The 9,412-nt window shown below is 39.7% G+C and overlaps 1 long non-coding RNA gene across 1 annotated transcript; it reads right to left on the bottom strand.

Annotated features, from left to right (window-relative positions):
• Nucleotides 1-371: 371 nt before the first annotated feature.
• On the bottom strand, nt 372-4,797 carry LOC123094354 (uncharacterized). Its single transcript, XR_006445809.1, has 3 exons — nt 4,507-4,797; nt 2,151-3,761; nt 372-1,193 (listed from the first exon to the last, which is right to left on the bottom strand). It is a non-coding gene; the product is annotated as an uncharacterized lncRNA (long non-coding RNA).
• Nucleotides 4,798-9,412: the final 4,615 nt, after the last annotated feature.

The following is a 9,412-nucleotide window of genomic DNA, read 5'->3' as shown; positions in this document are numbered from 1 at the left end:
GGGTTCTTCTTCATGTGGAATGTGACCACCTTACCAAAGAATTATCATAACAGAGCCTGTCAACAACATGATCAAACATTAGATTCTTTGAGCATTCCTATAACAAAATGCAATCAACATGAATATTATTTCATAAAACCAAATGGGCACTTCTCCAACACATGTTCTGCATATTCTAATTCTGATAAAGCCAAGTACAAACCTGAACTTATGGAAATAATATCAGTTTAAAAACATCCAGGAATGGAAGTTAACTAAAACAAATGTCAGTTTAGCTCAATGCTACAAGTTGTAGAATTCACAAAAAATAAGCTCAAAAAGATATCTAATGCAGCAAATTGTTGAGCCAAACATTTTGAGCCAGATAAAATAACTCCAAATTTTGTTTCTGTGACCTAGAACCCGAATATGTCCACGACCTAGACTGCAAGTTATGTGGCAAACCGGCCGGAAACCTTATCAAGCTTCATGATGCCGGCAACCTGCAAGCCAAAATGATGGATGTAGCAGCCGTCAGAGAGAGAGAGAGAGAGAGAGAGAGGTGGGTGAACCTGGACTGAGTGGAGCAGCGTGGATCTCGCCTCAAAGAGGACAGGCAACGGCGACGGCTAGCCACCGGATCCAGCACTACTACATGCCATCCAGCGCTGCAACAACAGTAATCACCCTATAGAATATCTAAAAGTGACCCTATCTACATGCCAAATTAGAAAGAGTAGTCCACAGTAAAATCGCATGGACAAACAAATGGTCAACACAGGCACAAAGAGTCAGGACACACACACACACACATAGAGAGAGAGAGAGATAGAGAGAGAGAGAGAGAGGCCGAGGATGACCGCATGAACAAATATTGAATTCTGTAGGCAAACACAAAGGTACTGGATTCTTTAAACAACCTCTCTCTCTCTACATGTATAAGTTCATCCTAGTTCATAACTGTTATGTTAACCGGGTTAGCTGTAAGTAATGTCGTCGCTTTGGTCCAATTGCATAAACATGTGATGATCAACTTCAGAGAAGTTAAAAGGGAAGTGGGAAAACCTCAGCACAACATATGCAACATAACATCTCAAGTAAACCTATAGAAGTGACATTAAGAAACTTAAAAAAAGGAAAAGGCTCATCAGGGGCTTGGAAGCGTTGATGTGAGGTCTTGACCTTGAGGGAAATTGTCCGTGTCCTAGAAGTACCTAAATGGATGAATAGAAAGAGTCACAATAAAGCAGAAGGCGACTAAAATGTCACAACAAAGCATGCTAAATTATTGTCCACCAGGTCTTTCACAGGTTTTTATGTATTATATTTCCTTCCCATTAGTGTATAAGGTTGTGCACTAAGGTCACCAAGGTAAGAACATGCAGAAATTAAATCGAAGTTGGTCAGATATGCAAATAGTATCCTATATTAGTAAGCAAGAGGTGCATACTTCCATTTATCAGTAGATTTCAACATATGTTTATTTTTGTATAAAGAATAATAAATGTATATATATATGTGCTAGTAAAAAATATAAAATCATGTACTACATCAGTAAAATCGATACGATCCAACATAGCACATCCTGTGATAATATGCACAGCCGGTCGACATAGAATCTAACTCGTTCTTACCATCATTTACATTAAAAAAAGGACGGGGAAGCTACTACAACTTCCTGTACTGGTCATCTAATACAAATAAACAATGCAGGAAAAGCCTCTTTTACTTCGACCATACATAACAACAAGAGATGGGATGGTGACCGTGTAAAATAAATTACCGGTAGTGGAGATGAGCGACAATCATGACTCATCACCATAAAAGCCATAAGCCCTCACACACTCATCATACGTAAATACACAAGAACATAAGAAAATATATTTTTTAGGAAAAAAGTTCAAAAATACACATTTTTTGCTTGTGATGATATACATGCAGCAGTTAATGTATTATCCATAAAACAAAGAATGTGTGCCTCATATTAATCATCCTTTCACACATAACTTAACATGCAGCAAAAAGATTTAATCTATAGTTCAAGATTAATGAACGCAAAATGAATGAGTCCTTTACAGTAAGGCAATTATTGATTATAATGGAGTGTGAATACATCATATATTTACTTGATGGAAATTGCAGTCAAGAAAAGAATAGAATGAGTCGAGTACCTTCTGGTTCGCCCAATTTGCTCGTGGTCATCAAAGGTGTTCTCGAGATCAAACAACCAAATATGAACTCCCGAACTTCTGACCAAATAGCAGGGTGTACACCTTAAACCACAGAGAATAGAGAGTCGGCCATGTTAGAGATTATATGAGGAGAGGTAGGCAAAAAAGTAATGGTCTTAAAATAAAATGAGGGATGTCTCAGATATCTTTACCCTTGTCAGAATCCAGTTTAGAACATAGGGAATATTTAGGGAGCCTTGTTGAAGAAATATTGCATGCCATTTTCAATCACCTAATGTTTTTGAAGTTGAAACTGAACCGATTGGCTTGGCACTATTGATTTAGCACACTTCTCAGAGATTTGAATCCTTCCCATGGTGCCTCATTCCAACTATACGCATACCCATGCCAAATTGATCACATTTGTAGGAGAGGTGGGAATGACTGGAGAACATTTGAGTAAGTCGGGAGCCTCAGGTTCAGATGCCAATGAGGACAAATTGAGCATGCCAACCACTATATTCACATAATAAGATGAACTCGACGTCGCACAAAGCATCAAGTTGTGCATAATGCTTATTGAAACAAAAGAAATATACTTCGTGGGAAGCAACATTAATTAATTACATTTTGAAATATGTTGCTCTAACATCCAGGAGTGAATCCTAGATTACTTAAGCTAAAATACACACAGTATTCTAGTTCAGTTCGACTGCTGGTTTTTACGGGAGTCTACTACTATTGTTGTGTTCTGCTGAATGAAAATAAACTCAAACTCCTGCTGTGTTTCACAATCTATCTATCAGATAATAAGGTTGCATATGAGGAACAAACACCTCCACTTATGGGCTCCAAGTACTATAGAGAAAGGGAGTTAAGCCATCTGAAAAGTACTAACTAAATACAACATACAACAAAGAAACTAAATACTACAGAGGAAGGGATCCGAAGGGTGGAGCAGAGGAGCTCGTGCTCTTCCAACTTCATTCTGGAAAGATAAATGGACTACTAAAGGCCCCTTTTATATCCAATGACCTACCATCTACTCTCACAGACTCACACGCTCAGGCCTAACGCTTATGTTACAGACTGTAGGAGAGGCGGAGAATGGGTAGTTCACACTCGACATATCACATATGATCAGGCGAACAACAACTCAACAAGCTCCATTCACTTGCATTCTTCCTCAACTCCATATGTCTCCAGCAGGGGTCCTCACAGAAGTTTATTAGTAAACATGTAAGCAAAATATTGTATGCAAGAAAAGTAACAGACATGAGCAGCAGAGTAATATCCATTCCAAACAATCACTTCCATTCTATTTTAGATTTGTTGGCAATGACCAAATATTCACAGAATTCCCTTAGAGAAATACTACAATATACTAATCTTAAAATAGCTTCTGCCAACTAAGTTCTAAACCTCATCTAGCAACATATTTGTGCATTGCAACTGAAAGTTCGTTTAGAAAATTAGATCCTAGAAGAATCAACTCGTAGGTGTGCAAGACGTATCTCAGCTGACCTGTGCAAGTGCTTGCAGGCAACTGTTAGTGGAGCCAGCAGAACCTGGTGAACCATGAACCTGAAGCTCTTTGTCAGCCATTGCGACCTGAAAGAAATTCCTCATGATTTTCTTGCAATTCCTATAGACAATCCTTGGATCAATAAAGCTCACTCTGATTTGCTAAAAGAATAATTTACTTTATTCCTGTTTATATGTTTTGCTTACTCAGCCTAAATCAGTAGCTTTAAAATTTATTTGTAGTCTCAGTAAAATATACACGGACAATGAACTGCTATATACCACCTCTGAAACATCTAAATCATGTTTCAAATCTGTCTCAGTTGTTCTTATTGAAGAACTGGCTACCAGCTGACTTATTTCAAGCACCTGTAGTTCGTAGAGGAAAACAAAAGATATCCTACCTAATGGCAGAAGGACCAACCATCCACGGAGTAGTGGTCAGGTGACCATAGTCAAACAATTCACGTACATATTCTAAAGGCTTGTGTGGTTTTCGTGCACCAGGATATAAGAACTTCAAAAGGATATATCTACATAACCAGTGCAATGGTCCAACCAAAGGTACATGACAACAAAAGCTCATTACACACACTACCTACGAAGAACCTGGTACACATCCTACATACGAACAACATATAACTAACTACAAGGCTAGCAGCAGCAGCTATTCCTGAAATAGATCACAAGACCTAACTTGTGCATGCGTCTACACGCATCATGATCAGGGAGGAAACCAAGCCTACCAAATCTGAACACATCAGGGATGATTGAGAGAGATAGAGAGAGAAGGAAAAGAAGAAGAAGAAGCATAGGGGACGGGGGAGGAGACCTTGATATGGTGCATCCATGGTGGCGGCGGTGTGGTCTGAGGTTGATGGTCGTGCCCAGCTCGACGGCAGCGTGGATCCAGAAGCCTCCGTCGTGGCTGTGGCCATGGCAGATCTGGCCGCCACCTAGGGAGAGGCCGGTGGTAGGGGGAGGGAGAGAGAGCGGTGGTTGGGCTCCGGCCAGGAGGTGGAAGGAGGAGAAGGGCGCGGTAGCGGCGGCGGCTGCACGGCGCGGCGGCTGCACGGCGCGGCAGCTAGGGTTTCGTGGGAGGAGGCGGGAAGAGAGGAGACCAGGTGGGAGGTGGAGGGCAATGACCCAATGCTCACTCTCCACACTATTGGGGACTTTTCCAATCACGTGAATTGACGAAAATGCCCTCGACGGGCTCTAGGAATTACAGGCGGTGGCATCCTAGTTCTAATACTATTCATTGCAATAGTGTTTCAATCTGATCCGACAGCTAAGGTGATTTCTGAGGAAGATCCAATGGCCCAGATCGCATCAAGCAGCCAGATCCAACGGCCAGGAATCCAAATCGCTGAGGACGCCCAGGAGTTACTAGATCTCTTATTTCTCGATTAGCAAATAAATATTAAGTTCTCTCGTTTTTCCTTCTGCCTTGGTCGTGGTGCACAACGTAGAAATGACTTATGAACAGGCACTACACCACGACACTCAAAGCAGCGTTAAACAATCTGTTGGCATAGGTCACCTAAGGCGACACATTTAGTGTCGGCAAAGTCCTTTGCCGACAGAAAGGAGTTGTCGCCTATAGTCATGCCGGGAAAGGTCTTTACGACAGATAAATCTATGCCCACGGACAGTGACGGGGGTGGTGAGGGCTATAGCGGCAGAAAATTCTTCAGCACAGACTGTGCTATGCTGATAGATCATTTGGCAGTATGCTATACCAACAAATAGTGCAACTGCCATTGCTACGCCGATAGTTTGTCTGTCAATATGCTATGCTGACAGTATTTGCGACCTCCAATACTTCTGCCGACACATTTACTGCAGGGTTATACATTTCAACACAAATGCAAATGCTCCATATATTAACTTGAAATTAAATTCAAAATATTCAAATCATGTTCACTTTGTAGTAGACATACCAACAATTGCACTCTTCTATTGATCACAAGATGCCATTAACCAACACATTTATTCAACATATATAGAAGATTCATTAGTTTTCCTCGCTACAACCATTAAAGAAATACTCAAGTCAACATATAAGTCGTGGCATGTTACAAAATACGGGCCAAGTTTATAAGAGACTAAGTGTTCGATCACTGTACAGAACACTATGGAAGAGCCAAGTATCGATCAAAAAACCGACATCAACTTCCATTCGAAGAAAATACAAGATGTACAAAATCCATAATATATTGGACTTGATACTTCCCACCATTTGATCCTGCAAAACCACTCATATGTTTGAGAAATATTATCATAGTAGCATTTTGTTCAAACTTCTGAGTTACTCTTGAGTCCAAAGAACAAAAAACAGAAGATGTACAATAAACTGGCTTGGTAGTGTTGTTATATGTATAGGTCAAAGCCCAAAAGATACAATTATATAAATGAAGTGATGAAACCCAGTTACATGCACAGTTATCCGGAAGCAGCCGTGAACATTTAGCCCAACTTTCCAGAAAATAAAGCATCAGACCAGCATTCAACTTCTTTCAAACTCACGCATACAAGTTCTTATAAACACATGCATACATATCCATGACAGTATGCATGTTACATGAGAGTTTTCATGTGCTGATAAAAGAAGATGCCAAAACAAGGGTGAGTATGCATATACATCATTAAAAGTTAGCTAGAGTTCTAATCAAACATACAACTTTGAACTATAGCAATTGAGAACCAACATGTCATTGTGGAAATTGATCACTTAGATTGCTAGATTCTGCAGTGCCTTCCAAACACTGATAACCTGTTCTTCTTTTTCTAGTATGGAAGTCATAAAGTTATTTATTTATTGAAACGATTAAAGTTGTTTTTGACTTCAACAGCTACATTCGACTTAAGACAACACGTCAACATATGTGAATGATCAGCTATCATATGTTGATGCATAAGTTTGCATGATATTAAAATACTATTTTCTTTCATGCTCACTAGTCACTGCTTAGAAAACTGAATCTAAAAGCACCTCCTTACTTGATTTTCAACTACTAGAGAGGTCGCTCGATATTGGTCGCATATAAGCCTTCTGGTTCTCTTGCAACACAAGAAGAAGAAAACCTAAGGAACTAACCACCACATATACATTTTCAGATCATGCAACTATGCTAATTATCTTAACTGGAAAAGAGCAAGCAATTCCTATTTTGTCAGTGGACTATATCTGACAGAAGATAATACCAACTTCACTCTAGAGCTGAATTTAGGAACTACTAATTTCTTAATATAAGCAGATCTTTCATCTAGTAGACGTATGCACTCTCGTTAGGTATCTAAGACCTCTGAGTTCATCCATTGTCCGTTTAATTACTACATGCTCTCAGTTATCTATAGGCCAAGTTCAAAGCATATGCTCATTTAAAACTTGGGCATGATCAACTACTGTAGTACTGCTACAAAAAAATTGATGCACATATGGTCGATTGTACCACTCATGTCATTTGAAAAAAACATACAAGAAAAACGATCACAAAGAGAAGCACCAAACAAGTTCTAAGAGTGGTACAATAAAAATATTAGCACAAGCAAGAACAATAAACAAATAATTTTTTGCATGGTCACCTTTTCTTATCAGTAAACAAAGATATATATTAACCCATGAAAAAAGATATATATTAAAACTAAAGCAAAAGTAAAACGTATGTACTCTCAGGTAGAATAAATGAAAGGTGTTGTTATCATCCAAAAGTAGAAATAAAACTTAAAGCTAGTGATGAAAAAACTTGAACACATTGTGTAGAACTTGCATTATTTAACAATATATGCAAGAAGAAGTATATAGCACTGTAATTTTCAGACAACGATATGATTTGGAAACACACCGTTCGGTCAATTTAACTACAGATCTCCATCTACAATCTCTTTTTTCCGTAAGCCCTCTACATGAGTCGTGCAGCTCCAGCATAGCCATTTTGGTGTATGGTTTCCTTGTAAGCTCCATGTAGGGATTGATAACCCACAAGTATAGGGGATCAATTGTAGCCTATTTCGATAAGTAAGAGTGTCGAACCCAACGAGGAGATAAAGGTAGAACAAATATTCCCTCAAGTTCTATCGACCACCGATACAACTCTACGCACGCTTGGCGTTCACTTTACCTAGAACAAGTATGAAACTAGAAGTACTTTGTAGGTGTTGTTGGATAGGTTTGCTAGATAATAAAGAGCATGTAAATATAAACTAGGGGATGTTTAGATAAAGAAGGAATAAAGTAAATATAACGTGTGTGTAAAAGTGGTGATAGGAGTTGTGAAATTGTCCCTAAGCAATTGACTACTTTACTAGACCGATAGCAAGTTTTGTGTGGCAAGGCATAAGCTAACATACTTTCTCTTCTTGGATCATATGCACTAATGATTGGAACTCTAGCAAGCATCCGCAACTACTAAAGATCATTAAGGTAAAACCCAACCATAGCATTAAAGCGTCAAGTCCCCTTTATCCCATATGCCACAACCCCCTTACTCGGGTTTATGCTTCTGCCACTCAAGCAACCCCCTATAAGCGAATCATGAACGTATTACAACAACCTACATCGGGAATCCCTCAAGCTTGCGCAACACGGAGGGCAAAATAGGACAGAAACATAACCACAAGCAAATTAAACCAATCATAGCAATTCATCAATCACCGATAGGACAATGAAAATCTACTCAGATATCATAGGATGGTAACACATCATTGGATAATAATATGAAGCACAAAGCACCATGTTCAAGTAGAGGGTACAATGGGTTGCAGGAGAGTGGACCACTGAATATAGAGGGGGGAAGGTGATGGAGATGTTGGTGAAGATGGCATAGGTGTTGGTGTAGATCATGGTGATGACGATGGCCCCCAACAGCGTTCCGGCGCCACCGGAAGCGAGGGGGAGAGAGCACCCCTTCTTCTTCTTCTTCCTTGACTTCCCCTATGGTCCATGGTCTCCATGGAGTGGGAGGGCGAGAGCCCCTCCGAGATTGGATCTGTCTCTCTGTCTCTCTCTGTTTCTATGTTCCCGCATTCTTTCCTTTCACCGTTTCTTATATATCCGGAGATCCGTAACTCCTATTGGATTGAAACCTTCGCCTAGTTTTTTCTTTGAAAATTAGCTTTCTTGTGGAAAAAGAAGAGTGTCAACCGCCTTACGGGGTGTCCATGAGGGTCCAGGGCGCGCCTCCTGCCTCGTGGCCCCCTCGGGCACCGTCCCGCATTGATTCTTCTTCCCAGATGTCACAAATATTCCAAAAATATTCTCTGTCCGTTTTTATCCCGTTTGGACTCCGTTTGATATGGGGTTTCTGCGAAACATAAAACATGCAACAAACAGGAACTGGCTCTGGGCACTGGATCAATATGTTAGTCCCAAAAATAATTTAAAAAGTTGCCAAAAGTATATGAAAGTTGTAGAATATTTGCATGGAACAATAAAAAATTATAGATACGACGGGGACATATCAGCATCCCCAAGCTTAATTCCTGCTCATCCTCGAGTAGGTAAATGATAAAAAAGATAATTTTTTATGTGGAATGCTACCTAGCTTATTCTTGATCAATATGTCTCATCATGGCATGAATATTAAGACACGAGTGATTCAAAGCAATAGTCTATCATTTGACATAAGAACAATAATACTTTGAGCGTACTAATAAAGCAATCATGTCTTTTTAAAACAAAATGGCCAAAGAAAGTTATCCCAACAAAATCATATAGTCTGGCTATGCTCCATCTT

The sequence above is a fragment of the Triticum aestivum genome, chromosome 4B, assembly GCF_018294505.1.
Source record: "Triticum aestivum cultivar Chinese Spring chromosome 4B, IWGSC CS RefSeq v2.1, whole genome shotgun sequence".
NCBI classification, from domain to species: domain Eukaryota; kingdom Viridiplantae; phylum Streptophyta; class Magnoliopsida; order Poales; family Poaceae; genus Triticum; species Triticum aestivum.
Note: the sequence above shows the minus strand (reverse complement) of the source record. Positions and strands in the feature narration are given on the sequence as shown.